Below are 17,884 nucleotides of genomic sequence, written 5' to 3'. Positions count from 1 at the left end.
GGGAATTCCAGGGAGGTACATTCCAGAAAGCCTGCATCCTAGTACTTGACTCTGGTTTAGGGAAACAATGGGGTGTCACGGAGGGGAGTGTGTGTGTGTGTGTGTTTGTGTGTGTGTGTGTCTATGTGTGCTGAACATTCATCACTAGTCACGATGTGACTGGAGTTAGAAGGTCATTCCTCCATTCCTCAAAAGCTTGGGGATTCCTGAGAACACTAAGCTCAGGAAGATGATGTTTGCTTTTCCTCAACTCACTTTGCAGATATCTATGGTGAGCCTGCTCTGGGCCAGCCATTTGTGCTAAGAACTGGAATGTAAAGATAGAGGCGATAGGCTCCCTCCCTCTAGGGTTCTGAAAATTTAGCAGGGGGCTTACAGAATTATGTTCTGATAAAGAATGATCTAGCAGAAACTGGCAGCTACTCATTAATTCTCTGGACGCTGGCATTGGCTGAGTTATGTTGGATGACTTTTGGAATGGGAGCAAAGATGGATGTTTGGAGTAAGTTAATTTTGGGCTCTAAGACCTTCTGTCTCATAACAGATCTATTTCCATTTCACTCTACTTTTCAGCACATCAGTTTCGGCTTCTCACAGCCTCATAGGTCTCTGGATGAGTAGAAGTACTAAGAGCATTCAGTAAGGTCACTACTCTCTGTTGCTCCTCTTATAACTGTCTTCTAAGTATAAAGCCGACCAGTGGCTCCTTCCAAATTGGTCCATTGCTGTATGGGTGGTGAGGATGGCTGATCTATATATAGTAACGGCCCTTAATCTGGGGACCAAAGCACCAGCTCTTGGAAGCCAGAGTCCATCGCATACGTTGGTTGACCCTGAGAGCTAACCTGCTGGTTCTGCTGTAGAAACCTATGGTCCTTCCTCAAGGAAGTCATTTGACCCAAAACAGTAGAATGTTTTCAGGGCTGTAATGTGAGTAAGTTATGAAACAAATGGCAGTGAAGTCAGTGCTTTGTCTTCTTCCAAAGAAGAAGAAACACGAAAGCTGTTCTGTGCTTTAAAGTTTAATGGTTTGCAGCAATAGCACAGAACATTCCTACATTATGAGGTACGAGCCATTCTGTGTGGTAATAAACAAGAGTAGCTGACATGACTCCATGTTTGGTGTAAAAGGGAGGCTGTCCCAGAACAAAGAACCAGAGAAGTGGATAAAAGTTCCATAGAAAGTTGCAGTTGAGGGTGATGGGGACGTGGGATGTCATGGAGGGGAGGATATGTGTATGTATGTGTGTGTGTGTGTGTGTGTGTGTGTGTGTGTGTAGTTGAACATTCATCTCTAGTAATGATATTTAGCTATAGTGTTGCTCCTATGAGCTTGGAAATTAAAGTAGCAGAAGTAAGACTGTGATGGTTGTAAGCTTCTCATCCAAGGGGACTGTGGCCAGCCTCTAAGAAACAACCAACTTAAGCATAGGAGAAACCAGTGACCAAAGGTCCACGCAAATGGATGCTTCTTTGCACCTCCTTGCTTTCTAAACTAGTTACTTTGCATTGTTTGTATAGTTAAAAGATAATGCTTATGTTAGGCAGTTTGCTTGTAGTTTAGAAAAGTGATTATACTGATAGTTTTTCCTGAATATCTTTAAATCCATTGTTATACTTGACAAATACCTCTCAAATCTCTCAAACATTCTTCCGAAAAAGAACTGTGAACAACTCTCAGTGCCTTGGGCAGGTCTTTGAATGTGGCAGGTGATTGGAAGTTTCTGGTTGTTGATGGCTGATGATGATGATAATGTTTTATATGCTCACTATGCACGAGGTTCTTTATCCTGCACTTGGCTTTCATGAAGTCATTTCATTGCCAACACTCTGAGTCAGGTGTTGGCAATAAAAGGATAAGTAACTAGTCTATGTCCACACGATGCATGAGTGGCTGAACTGGGAAAGGGACCCTAGCGTTTCAGACTCTAAAGTCTAAGCTCTTAATTGCTCCACTATACTGATTTCATGATACTAATGAACACCGACCACCCTCTACTCCTCTCCTTACCAGATATAAGTCAAACCATATAAATAAACCAGATTTTTTCCCTAGACAAAGATGCTATTATTGCTTGAGAAGATGAATATCGGAGATTTTTATAAAAGCAAAACTGGGAATCCCAGTTTTCTTTCAATGGGATATTTGCTGCCAGGTCCTGGGGGAATATATTTTTTCTTTTCCTTTTATTTTTAGTTGACACATAATAATTGTACAAATTTCTGGGGTACAGGTGATATTTCAACATATGGTGTGCAATACTCAAATCAGAATAGTTAGCGTTTCCATCACCTCAAACATTTATCATTTCTTTGTGTTGTGAACATTCAAAATCCTTTCTTCTAGCTTTTGAAAATAACACTAAATTATTGTTAACCATATTCACCCTACCCAGTGCTACAGAACACTAGAATTTATTCCTCCCATCTGGCTGTAACTTTGTGTCCATTAGCCAACCTCTCCCTATTCTCCCTTCCCCACTACCATTCCCATCTTAATCTCCACAACTCTACTCTCTGCTTCTCTAAGCTCAATCTTTTTTTTAGCTTCCACATATGAGTAAAAAAAAATGTGGTATTTATTTTTCTATGCCTAACTTATTTTACTTAAAATTATGTCCTCCAGGCTGCTTCACGTTGCTGCCAATGACAAGATTTAATTTTTTTTATGGCTGAATACTATTCCATTGTGTATATGCACCACATTTTCTTCATCCACTCATCTGTTGCTGGACCCTTAGGTTGCTTCCAAATCTTGGCTATTGTGAATAGTACTGCAATAAACATGGGGATGTAGGTATCTCTTCGGTATATCAACTTCCTTTCTTTAGGATAAATGCCCTGGGGAGTGTCTTAAAGACAATGTTCACTTTGTTATTGACAGATATGTTCCCTGCCATCTTCGCTACTGAAAAAAAGTGAATGCCTGGTCCAGTGGACCAAGCAGGTCTGGCATGGAGCTTCTAGTTCTGGCCTGACCACCCTCACTCAGATACTTGATAATCCATTGTATTCGTCTGTTCTCACACTGCTAGTAAAGACATACTCAAGACTGGGTAATTTATAAAAAGAGATTTAATTGACTCACAGTTCTGCAGAGCTGGGGAGGCTTCAGGAAACTTACAATTACGGTGGAAGGGAAAGCAAATACGTCCTTCTTCACGTGGCGGCAGCAAGGAGAAGTGCCAAGCAAAAGGGGAAAAGCCTGTTATAAAAACATCAGATCTTGTGAGAACTCATTCACTATCACGAGAACAGCATGGAGGTAATCGCCTCCAGGATTCAATTACTTCCCACTGCGTCCCTCCCACGACACTTGGGGATTATGGGAACTACAATTCAAGGTGAGATTTGGGTGAGGACACAGACAAACCATATCATTCATGGTGCAGAAGACTCATGGATTTGAGACAATTTGCCTCCCACCTGGCAGGGATGTAATGGGATTTAATACAGGTGAAAGTGATTTTTAGTCTCTCTATTGGAAGATGTAAGCCAATAGATGATGTGGCTCTTTAAGTCCTAAAACTTGTTAAGAAAAGAATTCTCCAGATTGGGCAATCAAATGCTTCTTTAAAATAATTTTTGAAATACCCCTCCCTAAAAAATAATATGAAAAAGTAAAAAAACAAATGTATGTTTAGGAAAGAATATGTAGTTTCAGGCTCCCGTTCAGCTGGTGATTTTTGCCCATTAGTGCAAAAACTCAGTGCCGTCCAGGGTTGGTACCTGAAGGAGGGATGGGCAGAAAGCACCAGAGCTTGGGAATCAGTCCTGCCTGATGAGGATGGAGGACAGCATTTGGAGGGCAGCCTGCAGGGAGGGGAGAATCCACACAAGGATGGCTGTACCCACAGGGACGGGGCAGAGACTGCAAGGGACAGGGGAATGGCAGCTACTGGCATATTATTAGTAATCCTAACCCCTCTGCCACTTGTTATCATGGTGACTTTAGTCTTTTACTTTTTTTTTTTTTTTTTTTTTGAGACAGAGTCTTGCTCTATCGCCCAGGCTGGAGTGCAGTGGCGCGATCTCAGCTCACTGCAAACTCCGCCTCCCAGGTTCACGTCTCTCTCCTGCCTCAGTCTCCCAAGTAGCTGGGACTACAGGTGCCCGCCACCACGTCTGGCTAATTTTTTGTATTTTTAGTAGAGACGGGGTTTCACCGTGTTGGCCAGGATGGTCTCGATCTCCTGACCTCATGATCCACTCACCTCGGCCTCCCAAAGTGCTGGGATTACAGGTGTGAGCCCCTGCTCCCGGCCTAGTCTTTTACTTTTTAAAGCAAGTGTACATATGTTGTCTCACTTTTTTCCCCTTTTACTGGAAAGCTGTGGGGGGTGCAGAGATTAGCTCATTATGGTCAAAGCAGTGGAGGCTCAGCGAGTGCCGTTGACTTGCTGAGAGTTACTTTACTGTGTGGATTGGGATTTGAGGCTCCCTGACTGTGAGTTTGCTTCTTGTGTACATCTTCAGTGTCACAATAGTGTCCGGATGGCTAACGTTGTTTCTAAAACATTGGCTCTTGGAGAGTTATAGTGAAAGAAACAGTTTTCAAATGGAATGATTTAAAATGCATTTGGGCATAGAGCCCTACGAATGTGCAATTTGTTCCTGCTAGTGAGCCTAGAGATTAAGGGATTTGGGATTTTTTTTTTTTTTTTTAGATGGAGTTTCACTCTCGTTGCCCAGGCTGGAGTGCAATGGCACGATCTTGGCTCACTGCAGACTCTGCCTCCCAGGTTCAAGCAATTCTCCTGCCTCAGCCTCCTAGTAGCTAGGGTTACAGGCATGTGCCACCACACCTGACTAATTTGGTATCTTTAGTAGAGACGGGGTTTCACTATGTTGGTCAGGCTGGTCTCGAACTCTGACCTCAGGTGATCCACCCACCTCAGCCTCTCAAAGTGCTGAGATTACAGGTGTGAGCCACCATGCCTGGCCCTACTTTTTTTTTTTTAATATCTATTTGGAGATTTTAAAAAAAGTCACCAGGAAGCCTATTATTTTTCCATGTTTGTCCCACAATGAAAATATATTTCTGTTTTCTTTTTGATTTTTGTGAATGTGTGAGACATTCTCATTATATAAAATTTAAATAATATATAAAAATATAAAGAAGAAAGTACAGGCATCCTGAGGTAATCACATTCAGTTTGAAGACTGGCATTTGCAGGCATGTACTCTTTGTGACTGTGCTTGGAGCTTCCTTGTTAAAGAAACTGAGGCTAGCAGCCTTTTATAAAGAGAAACAATCACCCTCACTTTTTTTTTAAACAATACAGACTTTTCCTAACACCAGTTTTACTTAACGTGCAGCACAACTGTGCTGAATACTCACCTTGCGAAGTAGAGAAAATGGGCACATTTGGGGCAAGCCAGAATTGTGAAGGGGAAGGAGGCAGAGAGTTGAGGACATGCAGAAAATAGCTGGTGTGGATGCCGAAGAGGCGGTTGGGTCTGTTCAGGTCAACAAGCTTAACCTGAGTTCCTATACTGTGCCAGGCATGGGGGACACAGAAAAAGAAGGGATGCTCTCCTGCCTGCAGGCGCATGGCAGCGTGGTGATGGCAGACACTTCCGAAGAATAAGGGGTGTGGTGGAGGCAAGTCTGAGTGCTGTGGAAACCAGGCTGCGGGCAGGAAGGTGGTGTAGCCCAGCTTCTGGTGGCAAGCAAGGCTGCCTGGAGGAGAAAACACCTTAATTGGATCTTGAAGGAGTTAACCTGGTGTAGGAAAGGTGAGCCACGTCAGATGGAAGGAACTTTGTGGGGAATGGCGTGGAGGTAGGAGTAATGTGGTGGATGTGGAAAAACCAAGCCCAGTTCGGCATCGTCAGAATGATGTGTGCATGTGGCATGTGCATGTGTGCACAGATGTGTGCGTGTGTACACGTGTGTGCACGTGTGTGTGCGTGTGTGCATGTGCATATGTGTGTCATTGCGGGGAGGGGCTATCAAGAAAAGAAGTCAGGCTAGGGGAGGGATGGCATTAGGAGAAATATCTAATGTAGACGACGGGTTGATGGGTCCGGCAAACCACGATGGCACATGCATACCTATGTAACAAACCTGCACGTTCTACACATGCATCCCAGAACCTAAAAAAAAAAAAGAAAAGAAAAGAAGCTGAAGAGATCAGCAGGGCCAGATCAGGAGAGTCTTGAATGTGAGGGTAAAGAATGGGACTCTCATCGTGGAAACAATGGGTGAACCAGGCACATGGAGGTTTGCATCTAGAAAAATCTCTAGGGCAGCAGGAGGGGCGCAGGGTGGATTTGTGGGGGCAAGACTGGGGATGGTGGGATGCTGTGGCCATGGTCCAGGTATGGGGCACGAAGGGCATGGGCAGGAACAGAGGGTCGGAGAGCAGAGGGGGATGGGGAGAGAAGGCAGAGGCTCCAGGAAGAGGGCAGCTGGAGCAGACAGGAAGAGGCTCTCTCCAGGCTCTAGCAGCAGAACTCACCCCCAGGGCACCTTTCTAGAGGTCGCAGCTCTGAAGATGCAGGGAGACAATTTTCCTGATTTTTTCTCAGGTAAGTAGAGGCCGTGGAGAGAAAGCTCATTATCTTTATTGAGAAAGAGGAAAGAATGAATTGAAAAATGAATACTGGGATCTTTAGAAGAAGAATGTAGGAAACATGTACAAAATTGACTTGACTTCTCCTTGGACCCAATTTAGAGGTTCTGTAAGACAGGAGTGCTACAGAAAGAAAACTAGAGTTAAGCCTAACGAATGCCGGAGTGCACTGCCCAATTCCCCAGCTGCAGGGTAGCAGACAGCTCGCAGCTGAGTCCCTCCCTGGGATTCGCATGGGCCAAGGTCAGACCTGCTTCCTGGGGCAGTCTGCACCTGGTGCCTGGTTGGTATGGGGTACAAAGGCATGGTCTCCTTGACTTAACTTGGGCCACTTTCAGTTCACCTTGGGTACACCGAGGCTTGAACTCTGACTGCACCGAAGTTCAACATCCCCCTGCACCCCCTGCACCCAGTCCTTTCTTTACTCCCCCACTGGTCCTGATCCACACATCACTCCTTAGGAACCGACCCAAGTCTGCATCTGAAGTCAGCTTCCTGAGAGCTTGATTTGCAGTGTTAGAGGAGTGAAATTACGTGAACCCTCTGAGAGGAGGCCCAGACTGGGTTCTTCTTTTCTAGAAGGATGGGTGATAAGCATTTGTCTTATCAGGGAGGTGGGCGAAGGTCTTTTCTGGGACTTTGGGGCTAGAAAAGTGGTCTGGCCAAGTCCCCAGAGAATGGGCTCTGATGTCAGACAGACCTGAGTTCAGATTCCCGCTCCAATGGATCAACTCTGGGATTTTGAGGTCCTGTCACCTTTCTGCCCCTCAGGTGCTTCTGTAAAACAGGAATAATAGTCATACTTATATTGCAGTCATACTTATTTTCCCAAACATCATGGGACCAAACAGAATGGTGCTCTTGCTGTAATTCCCAGTGCTTGGTGTGTTGTACGGTCCTCAGTGTCAAAGGAATGACCAGTGAGCAACGTTGATAGGAGGAGTCGTTCAGGCGGCATTGCCAGTAATCCAGGTGAAGAATGATTGGAAAATGTATTGTGGTGGAACGAGGAGGTTATTGCTGCCAGGACCTAGCTGAGCAGACTGATCCAACCCACACATATCCAATTCCTGACATAGATCCTAGCAAGTCAGCTCAATCAAGAATGTTTTGATCCACTACAGATGAGATGCTGGCAGTGGGGGACCCAGCATGGTGGCCATTTTCTGGAGAACCCTCATTTACGACTCTGTTTGTGGCTGAGTTAGAGAATATATTTTGTGAGTTAAAGAATTTGAATTTATGTCATCATTAAGTACAGTCATGGCATAGAATAGGTGCTCAGAAGATATTTACTGAATGAAATATGTTATATAAGACACTTCGAGTGCTTTAGGGCTAGTAGAATTTATCTCATACTAAGAGTGAGATGTTTAAAAAACAAAGATGATATGTCCCAGAAGTTAGCCAGATGAAAAATAGGAATCCACTGAGAAAGAATGAAGTACATAACCCAGGAGCATTCTGAAATCTCCCTGGGATCAGGGAGAGATAAGGATGGGTAAAAGATAAGGCACAGAGAGTTCTCAATGGACTTGACCCTGCTTATCTACGCTCACAAAAGAAGCTACCAGAAGGCAGAACACAAAGCAGAGGTGCCCCTTAAGGAATTCCCATATTTATGTTCGAGTGTCTTTTGGTGCTATCTATTGTCCTGTTTATATTGGTTCCAGTTTTGCATTTCCTGAGTACACACCAGCTAATAATAGGGGGCCAGAGCTGCTTATATTCTGGGGAAGCTTTCCTCCTTGGGATGAAAATTGTGGCCATGAATAATCCACAGAGAGGAGAGACTGAAAGCTCTACCCTGAGAGGAAGTGAGTCATTGTGGATATCTTTTGGATTCGGATAGTTTTCCTGTCCTAGGTGAGACACCACCCCAGGGGTTGAAAGTTCAAATGTCCACAGGGCAAGGCAGGTCATATGAATGAGGAAACCATCGGGAAAAAAGCGAAAAAGAATGGTGCCTGTGTCCTCCAGTGGGTGTCTGGGTAAACAAACCACCTTGGACTATTACTGGCCAGTGAAAGCAACGCACTATTGATACCCGCAACAAGATGGATCAACCTATGGGGAATTACGATGAGTGAAAAAAAAAAATCCCAAAGGCCACATACTCCATGATTTCATTTCTATAACACTCTCCATTTGACAAAATTACAGAATTGGAGAAGAGATTAGTGTTTGCCTTTGCCTGGGGCTGAGGAGGAGCAGGATAAGGATGGGTGGGTCTATCCCGCCGGATCCTGCTGGTGATTGAACTGTCTGTGTCTTCACTGTCCTTGTCAATATCCTGGTTGTGATCTTGTGTTAGAGTTCTGCAAGATGTCACAGTTAGGGGGAGACTGGGTAAAAAGAACATGGGATCTCTCTAAATTATCTTGTACAATTGCATGTGAACCTACCATTATCTTAAAACAAAAAATTCAACATGAAGAAGGAAGGGTGGGGACTGTGGTGAACTAGACAGCACATGACTCTTTTAAAGGGCAACTACGTTTTTTTAGAAAACCAACATATAGTACAAACCCAAAATAACAAGCACCTCCCCCTCGACTAACCAATCAACCAACCAACAAAGAAATAAAAATATCTGTCTACCCACTTAAGCTCTCAAACTTTTTTCCTAAAGTAACCATTTTAGATGTAAATCTTTAAAAAAAGTAACACATATTCCTCTGCCTTTTCAAATGTCATCTACTGAATGTGGCAAATATTCTGAGCTGCTTATTGAATCAGGATTTCTTCATCTGCAAATCATTGATAACCTTGCTGGAAATGGCTTAACTACCAAGAGAAGGCTATTTGTATAATAAACAGTTGGGATAGAGGATGAAGGTGTTTAGGGCTGTTTGAACATTATTCCATGAAGCCCTGCTGCCATGCTTTGTACGTTTTCGAATTGATTTTAGGGTTTTTCTGTCTCCTCTTTTACTGCCAGGCTCATAGTAATGTTTTCTTGATACTGTCAGCATAGTGAACTATCATTTCCTTCTCACTTACTGTGAGCTTGAAAGTGGATAACAAAACTTTCTCTCTCTCTCTCTCTCTGTGTGTGTGTGTGTAAGTGAGAGAGAGAGGGAGGGACAGAAAGAGGGAGATAGAGAGAGATTGAGCAAGTAGGCATTGAGTGGGAATTGGAGGGACTGAATATTCACGCTTTTGTGTATCATCTTTGTAACATCCCTTTTGACTGCTCAAAGGCCTTACTGATTTCAAATAGTCAAGACTTCTGAGACACTGCATTTTGAGAAGGTAAAATGAAACTTAAAAATGGAAATTGCATGTTGCTTATTTCAGACTGGCCAGAATAACACTTTTGAGAGGCAGCTTCTAAGAGGGTTAAACACCTAGGCTCTGGAGCCAGACGGTCTGGGTTTAAATCCTGGCTCTACTTCATACAAGCTGTGTGACTTCTTCAGGCAAGTTACCTAACCTCTCTGTGCCTCGGTTTCTTTACCTATAAACTGGGGTTGATGATAATAATACCTGTCTCATAGGGTTGTTGCAATTAAATGAACTGACAGATATAAAACATGTAGAAGGGTATTTAACACATAGGAAGTGCTACATACATTTGTAAATACAAAGTGGTAGATGTTGCCAGCTACTACTCTCCATCCTCCTGTAACTTTCTCTCCCAGCAGGTCTGGCAGATTTTTGACCATAGGTGAGGACACATGAAGCAGTTTTCTTTAAGTTCCTGGATTATTATCACCTGGCCGTATGGGAGACCCCAGCCTTCCTCTAGACTGTGTCTCCTTGGGAGCCATGAATTTAGGATATGGAAGGGAGAGTGGGAGATGCAGATGGCTTAATGTGATTTTCCCATGCCTGAACCTGCCATTCCTCTGTTCTCACGATGGCTCCGGATGCCCCTTCTACCCCTCCTGCCATCTGTCCCTCTAGGTGCAAGTTCTAGATTCCCTGGAGAGACCATCTGACTCTCCCAGCTTGGCCCGGCATGGGCATCAGTTCGAGCCCTGGGAGTCTCAAGTGATATAAACAGTGTAAGGGGCTCATGATAGAAGGCATGGGGCAGGGATGAAGTCACTGTCCTGATCTGGGCAGGTGCTCAGAAACGTGCTCATTACATTCATGGATCCGACTAGATACTGCTATAGGGAGACCTGGGGCTGGAGTTAGCTGCTTACCAGTGGGGTGACTTTAGGGAATCCATTTTACCACCTTATCCCTTGGTCTCCTCGTTGGAAATGGGGAAGTTGGTGATACCTGTATTTCTTACCTCACCAGTCTAGGACCGGCTACATAGTTTGCTGGCTCCAGTACAAAATGAAAACATGGGCCACTTTTTTCCAGCATGATTATTAAGACAGCAACAGCAGAGCATTAAACCAAGTGTGGGATCCTTCTAATTGTGAAGTCCTAGGGAGGTTGCATACCCAAGAAGCTGCCCTGCACAAGATGGTGATAATAATCTCATGCAAAGCCATACAGAACAAGCATCATACATCCTCCGCTTGTGTGTTTCGTCATTTAATCTTAAATTGTCCTTTAGTTTTATTTATTTACTTATTTTTGAGATGGAGTCTCTCGCTCTGTCACCCAGGCTGGAGTGCAGTGGCACGATCTTGGCTCTCTGCAACCTCCGCCTCCCAGATTCAAGCAAGTCTCGTGCCTCAGCCTCCGGAGTAGCTGGGATTACAGGCGCCACCACCACGCCTGGCTAATTTTTATGTTTTTAGTAGAAGCGGAGTTTCCCCATGTTGGCTGGTCTCAAATTCCTGACCTTAGGGGATCTGTCTGCCTCGGCCTCCCAAAGTGTTAGGATTACAGGCGTGAGCCACCTGGCCCAGCCAAAACGTTCTTTAAAAGAAGGAAACTTGGCTGACACTCTGTGGAGAGGTGATATTCAGCCGATGTGCCCTGGGACAGGTAGGCCTATTGTCGCGTCCCTCGGAGTTGGCCAGCACCCATGCTGTTGAGATTGCGATGGGTTTCCAGCATCAGCCCCACACAACCCTTATCAGAGTGAAAGACGAGGGTTTCTGCTGCCTCTTTTTCTCTTCTGGCCTTCACCATGCTCAGACGGAAGCTCCACGAGGGGACCCTGCAGGAAGTTCAAGAACGTGACTGGGATCACAGGCTTGAGAGGTCCCTGCCTGACTGCCACCTGCCCCCACCGACTCACCCGGGAGCCCCCACTGGGGACCAGCATCTGGGAGACACTCTCCAGTGGCACCACTTGGCTCTCAGGGAAGGGAATCTGTGTTGGTCCGTTTGTGTTGCTATAAAGGAATACCGGAGACTGGGTAATTTATAAAGAAAACAGGTTTATTTGGCTCATGGTTCTGCAGGCTGTACATAAAGCCTGGTACCGGCATCTGCTTCCAGTGGGGGCCTCAGGAAGCTTCTGCTCATGGCAGAAGGTGAAGAGGGAGCAGGCCCATGACATGGCAAGAGCAAGAGCAAGGGAGGGAGGAGGTGGCAGTCTCCTTTACCCAGCTAGATCTCACATGAACTCATAGTGAGAACTCACTCAATACTGTGAGGATGGCACCAAGCCATTCACGAAGGATCCACCCCTACGATCCTAACACCTCCCACCAGGCCCACCTCCAACACTGGAGCTCATGTTTCAACATGAGATTTGGAGGAGACACACATCCGAGCTACATAAGAATTCATTCCCCTGGAGAAGGGAGGGTGGCCTTTTCATCTTGAACACAAAACGAATCATTTCTCCTCTACCTTCTTTTCTCACTTGAGCCCATCCAAAACTCATGACTAGGTCATCTCACTGTCTACTTGCCTTGTCCACTGCTGGACTAAGCACTGGCCTTTTCACAGGCGTCTCAGTGATAGTCTGGACCCCCAGGGGCTGCTGTATCAATTTCTTGATCAGAAGGGGCTCTGGAAGTTCCCTTGCTTCTAGATCTTCTCTCTCCTTGCTTCACCTTCTTATGCTCCTGGCATCGAGGACTTATGCCAGTTTGTCTGGAGGCCCCATCTTGCCCCTGTTTCTTCTTGCCTCCCTGCAAACATATTTTGGATTCTGGAAAAGTGTTCTTCACACCACAGAGCCAGTCATACCCCTACCCAGCTCCCACCAACTCCCCACTTTCTGGTAAAGCTTCTCTCTAACTTTCTTCTGAGAAGTCCATGTTAGCCACCAATGGTGTATTGGCTGACAGAATGGCCTGGAGGAGGGGAATGAGGAAGAAGGAAAAGAAGGAGGAAAGGAACACCACCTATCCAAGGAAATTCAAGATAACTGCATTCCTCCGCTCTGAAATAATGGAGGGAACATGTGTCTCATAATTCAGGGCATTCCTTCTCTTATGAGTGGCCGGCATTCTAGATCGTAAGGCAGCCACGTGGAAATCAATACACTTTCCGAAGAAACGCTGTTATGCCTCATGATTCTCAACCCAGCCCACAGAAGCGTTTTTACGATGTGGACCTGAAGCACTCCACCAATCAACCAGGTTCACAACCCCCAAACCCCTGTAACGCGGTCTCTGTGATACACTGATGAAAGCTGTGTTACATTTTGGGGTGCTGATGACAGCTGGCAGAGGGGATACCATCCTCCAGGGTGTAGCAGTTTGCATAACTGAAGATGCTTCTACCTTCTGGAAGGTGCCTCCCAGCTATGAACGTCCTCATAAAGATGGTGCCTTTTTGGGGCACACACATCCCAATAGGCAAAATGTGTCCAGTGGAGGTGAAGGCTGGACTCCAAACCCGGGCTTTCCTGGGGCCCTCTACTCACAAGAGTGTTACAGCATCATTATTATATTTTTTTTTTTTCTCAGAGAACCCATTTTGTATGCATTATCTGCAGCTGTAGGCCTCAAGGACTTGACTGTTTTTATAATGATGATGAATAAAAGCAAAGTCTTTGAAGAAAAAAGTTCATTTTGATTTTTCAAGACAAGTCAGCAGCAGCCCCAGAGACTGCAATCCTTTTTGCCCTGTGCTCCCTGCTTGGAGCTTCACATTCATGTGTTGTTTGCTGTAACTGAAAAATGCCTCGGTCTCTGGAAAGCTAAGTGGATGCAAATGGGTTTGGAATTGTCAGCTTGGAACAGTCTCCAGTGGCCGGGAGCCCCGAGACAACTTTGATGGCCCTGACAGAGCCGCCCTTGTAGCTCCTCGGGAAAGCCGGCTGCCTGGCATGCTTCTTGCCATCTGTAGCTATCTGGGACCTAGCTCTCTATTTATGAGGCTGCAGGAGATGAAAGCAGAAACCACGTTAATTATTGCAAAGTGCTTTTTACTTTCAAAAGTGCTGCACTAGCGTTAATTAGTTATTCTGACTTACAACACTCTGGTGAGGTAGGTCAGATTATTACCCCTTTCTACCTTGGAGGAAATGAAGACACAGAAATGTAATGACTCCCCAGGGGACCTGGAAGAAGTTGGTCTCCTAGACAGAGTTAAATTTTCATTGTGGTGTGTCTGGCTTCCTGCCGGGGTCTGTGCGTGTTGCCACACCTTGCTGCTACGACCAGTATCCTAAGAGCTTCTTAGGCAGGGACAACTTCTGTCTACCATTGTCAGAAGACATGGGGTTTTCCAGAGGCTCTGGTGGGTGGAAACAAAGGGGAAAGATTGCTGTTCCTTTGCCAGTCCATACCAAGGCAAGGAAGCTTCTCTTTCTTGGTCCTTCACCCCTCCGAAGGAGGCAATATTTGGGATGAAGGTTGCTCCTGGTCAGATGCGCCATGAAGTGGTGGAGAAGGGGAGGGAGAGAGAGCATGGGGATGAGGACTGTTCGTAGTGCTTCTGTGCCAGGCATGTGCTTTCTAGATGATTTCCCATCTGCATGGATCAGAAAGCAGAGATACTGATGCAGCTGCCTTTCATTATTGGGCAGAGAGAGATTAAGTGTTGGAAAAAAATCCTTCCTTATGGCTGGGTGGCAGGGAGAGGAGACGTGGGCTTTGGAATCAGACAGCTCCCGGTTCTCACGCTGGCTGTTCCGCTCCTAGCCTCCCTCCTCATCTGTAAAATGGTGGTGATAAAGGAATTCATAGACTTGAAGTGTCTGGCACAGATGCTATCATCCCGTTCCCCACATCCAGGATGAGTTCATTTTGGTCTTTTCACTTCAGACCCCCTACTTTCCAACAGAAATCTTTCCTGGATTTGAGCAGTTATCTTTCTCACCTGCAAATTTATCAGATGACCTTGGATTATCAGACCTCCTCGAGAACTGCCGTCCATATGCCCTCCTTATTTCTGCACAGAATTTCTGAACCTCCGGCCTGGCATGGTCCAGGTGGGGCTCATATGGGCAGTGGGTTGTAAAGGAAGAACAGTCACAGGCTAAGAAAAGAGGTGGAGGAGGAAGCCGCGGTTCCAGGATGCGGAGGGGAAGAGGTCGCTTTTGAAGGAGCTCCATCGCCCATCCCCAGCATCGACCCCAGCCCTGTGGGGCCCCGTGCCTCTCTCAGGGGTGGGTTGTGGCGAGGAGAGAGGCGGCTGGTTCAGTTTGGGATCCCCAGTATTCTAGGACAGCCCCATCTTCTCTCACTTCCATGAACACAGCTCCCAAGGCGGTCTCTGCATTTGGCCACAGCATTGCATCTTCTAAGCTGCTGTGCCGTCTGTCTGGGAGCTAGTGGTGTTCAGTCCACAGTGGCCAGACTGTCCTCCGTGGAGGGAGGTGAGACAAGACAGTAGGTGTTTTTGTGACCCCTGGTGCAATGAGAGGCACCTTTCTTCTGACCCATCCTGCCCCCAAGAGCCCTCACGTGGCAACTTGCCTTCCCCTTGAGGCGTCCCGGGTCACTTGTGTGCTGTGCCCCTCCCTTGTGTTAGCAGAGAAATCTCTAGTCCTTGTGGGCTGTGCACGGTGGTGGCTCACGCCTGTAATTCCAGCACTTTGGGAGGCTGAGGTGGGTGGATCACCTGAGGTCAGGAGTTTGAGACCAGCCTGGCCAACATGGTGAAACCCCATCTCTACTAAAAATACAAAAATTAGCCGGGCATGGTGGCAGGGGCGGCGCCTGTAATCCCAGCTACTTGGGAGTCTGAGGCTGGAGAATGGCATAAACTCGGGAGGCGAAGCTTGCAGTGAGCCGAGAACGCACCACTGCACTCCAGCCTGGGCGACAGAGCCAGACTCCGTCTCAAAAAAAAAGATAGAAATCTCAGTCCTTGACTTGCAAGGCTGCTTTCCAGAACTGCTGGGGCTCATAACCCATGTATCCATTAACCAGCTAGGTGATCTTGGGGACATTCCTTCATGGCTGCGTGTCTTGTTTTTTATCCACAAAATGGGAGAATAAGCATATCAGTCTTGCTAGGAGGATCAAATGAGTTAAGACAGTCCAAGCACTTCAAACAGAGCTACGTTAGCTATTATGAGTATTATTGTTAACTTCAGTGTGCTGTGAGAGGGTGGACCCTGTCTGGGTAACAGGGCAGCAGGAAGCAATTTGGTTCAATTCTCTTGAATGTGGGGGAGCCAAGGGGCGGTGGGCACGCCTCTACTGCAATCTCCCTCCTTCCTTGAAAGATTTGTGTGGGTCAGTGGACAAGAAACACTTAATTCTAATAAAGGAATGGCCTCCTTGTGACTTTCTGAATAAATTCCAAGTCCCTTAGCATGTCATTCAAGGCCTGCCCAGGATCTGGCCTGGACTCATCACGACAGCTCTGGCACACCCAGTGGTCATGGAATATGTATGTGTCTCCTGAGTATGGACCCGTGAAAGCCTTTTCCACCCTCCTCCCCCAGAGGCCGGCAGCTCTGGTGTATTCTTACTACTCCTGACACCTTGAAACTTCACACCTCCATGTATCGTTCTCTCCGAATTTCTCCTCCTAACAAGACCCATTTCCTAAGTTGCCTTTACCCTACAGCCTGTTTTGGAGTCCTCCCCTCTTTCACCTTCAAATTAAATCACATCTTCTCTGTAGTACATTGTTTACCCCACTACCCAAGAAGTTTGAGCCTGGGCATGAGGGCTCACACCTGTAATCCCAGCACTTTGGGAGGCTGAAGTGGGAAGATCATTCAAGGCCAGGAGTTAGAGACCAGCCTAGCAACACAGCCCGACCTTGTCTCTACAAAAAATAATAAAAAGTGAATTAGCTGGGTGTGGTGGCGGGCGCCTGCAGTCTCAGCTACTCAGGAGGCTGAGGTGGGAGGATCACCTGAGTGCAGGAGGTCGAGGCTGCAGCGAGCTATGATGGCATCACTGCACTGCAGCCTGGGTGACAGAGGGAGACCCTGTCTCTAAATAAGTAAATAAAAATTAAAAAAGAAGTTTACGTGCGCGTATGTATGTGTTCATGCATTTGGATGCATCCCAGCCACCTGTCTTTCTCCCAGCCCATCTGCCAAACAGCGCCAGAGGAATAATTCTACAAGCACAAGCTGAGCCCTCCTCTGTGTGTTTTAACTGGCTGCTATAATTGAACGCCAGCACATGGCATTTGTGTTTTACATAGCCCTCACAATCTATGAGGTGGGTATTATTATGCCCATTTTACAGATGAGAGGATGGGGGTTTAGAAAGATTCAGTATTTCTCCCAAGATCACACCATTAGTACAAGCAGGGATTCCATTTGAGTCTGGCTGACCTCACAAATCAATGCCTCCGACCCTTAGCTATACAGCCTGTACTGCACTCCACGGACCAAAAACCCAAAATGAGAAACAGCCACACTCCTCAGCAGATGCTGAAGCCTCGGGCCTGGTTTCAAGCACTGCCCCATGTACATCGTGGTCCGGCCTGATGGGTCCGTGTGTGTTACCCAGCCAGCCCTTCTTTCTGGGCCTGGGCCATGGACTTTCCTACTGCCTCTGCCTGGAATGTCCAGCTGCCCAACTACTGTGAAAACTGAGTGGGGTCAAGTGTTAGCTCCTTTGGGAAGCCTGCTCTGCCTCTCCTTCTCTAATCTTCGGGGATAATTAGGGGCTCCCTTCCTGTACCCCCTCCGGTCTTCCCCAGCCCTTCTTGCGGGCAGCTGTGTGCTCACATGTCATTCCAACCTCTGGACAGTCTGTTCCCAGAGGTCGTGGGCTTTGCTGTATTTGTCCTTATATCTTTGAGCCTGGCTTTGGCCCTGACCACACATGTGTGGCGCTGTAAATGCTGCTGAAGTAATAGAGTTGGGTAAATGACGATCGCTTTTCTGCCTTGTTGGCTGCAAATCCCACCTTCACAGAGCAGGCCCGCACATTCCCATGGTGCTGGGCCACTAGGGAGCAGTTTGGGGAAACCAAGCTAACGTTTAGGAAAAATATGCGGATTCACTGCAGGTTTCATTGCAGGCCACCTGACTAGCCTTGAGGGCAGTTCAAGTCTCCACTTGAACACCTGAG

Source organism: Mandrillus leucophaeus, unplaced genomic scaffold (genome assembly GCF_000951045.1).
Source record: "Mandrillus leucophaeus isolate KB7577 unplaced genomic scaffold, Mleu.le_1.0 Scaffold375, whole genome shotgun sequence".
NCBI lineage: Eukaryota > Metazoa > Chordata > Mammalia > Primates > Cercopithecidae > Mandrillus > Mandrillus leucophaeus.
The sequence above is the reverse complement of the archived record's forward strand: the minus strand, read 5'-3'. Positions refer to the sequence as shown.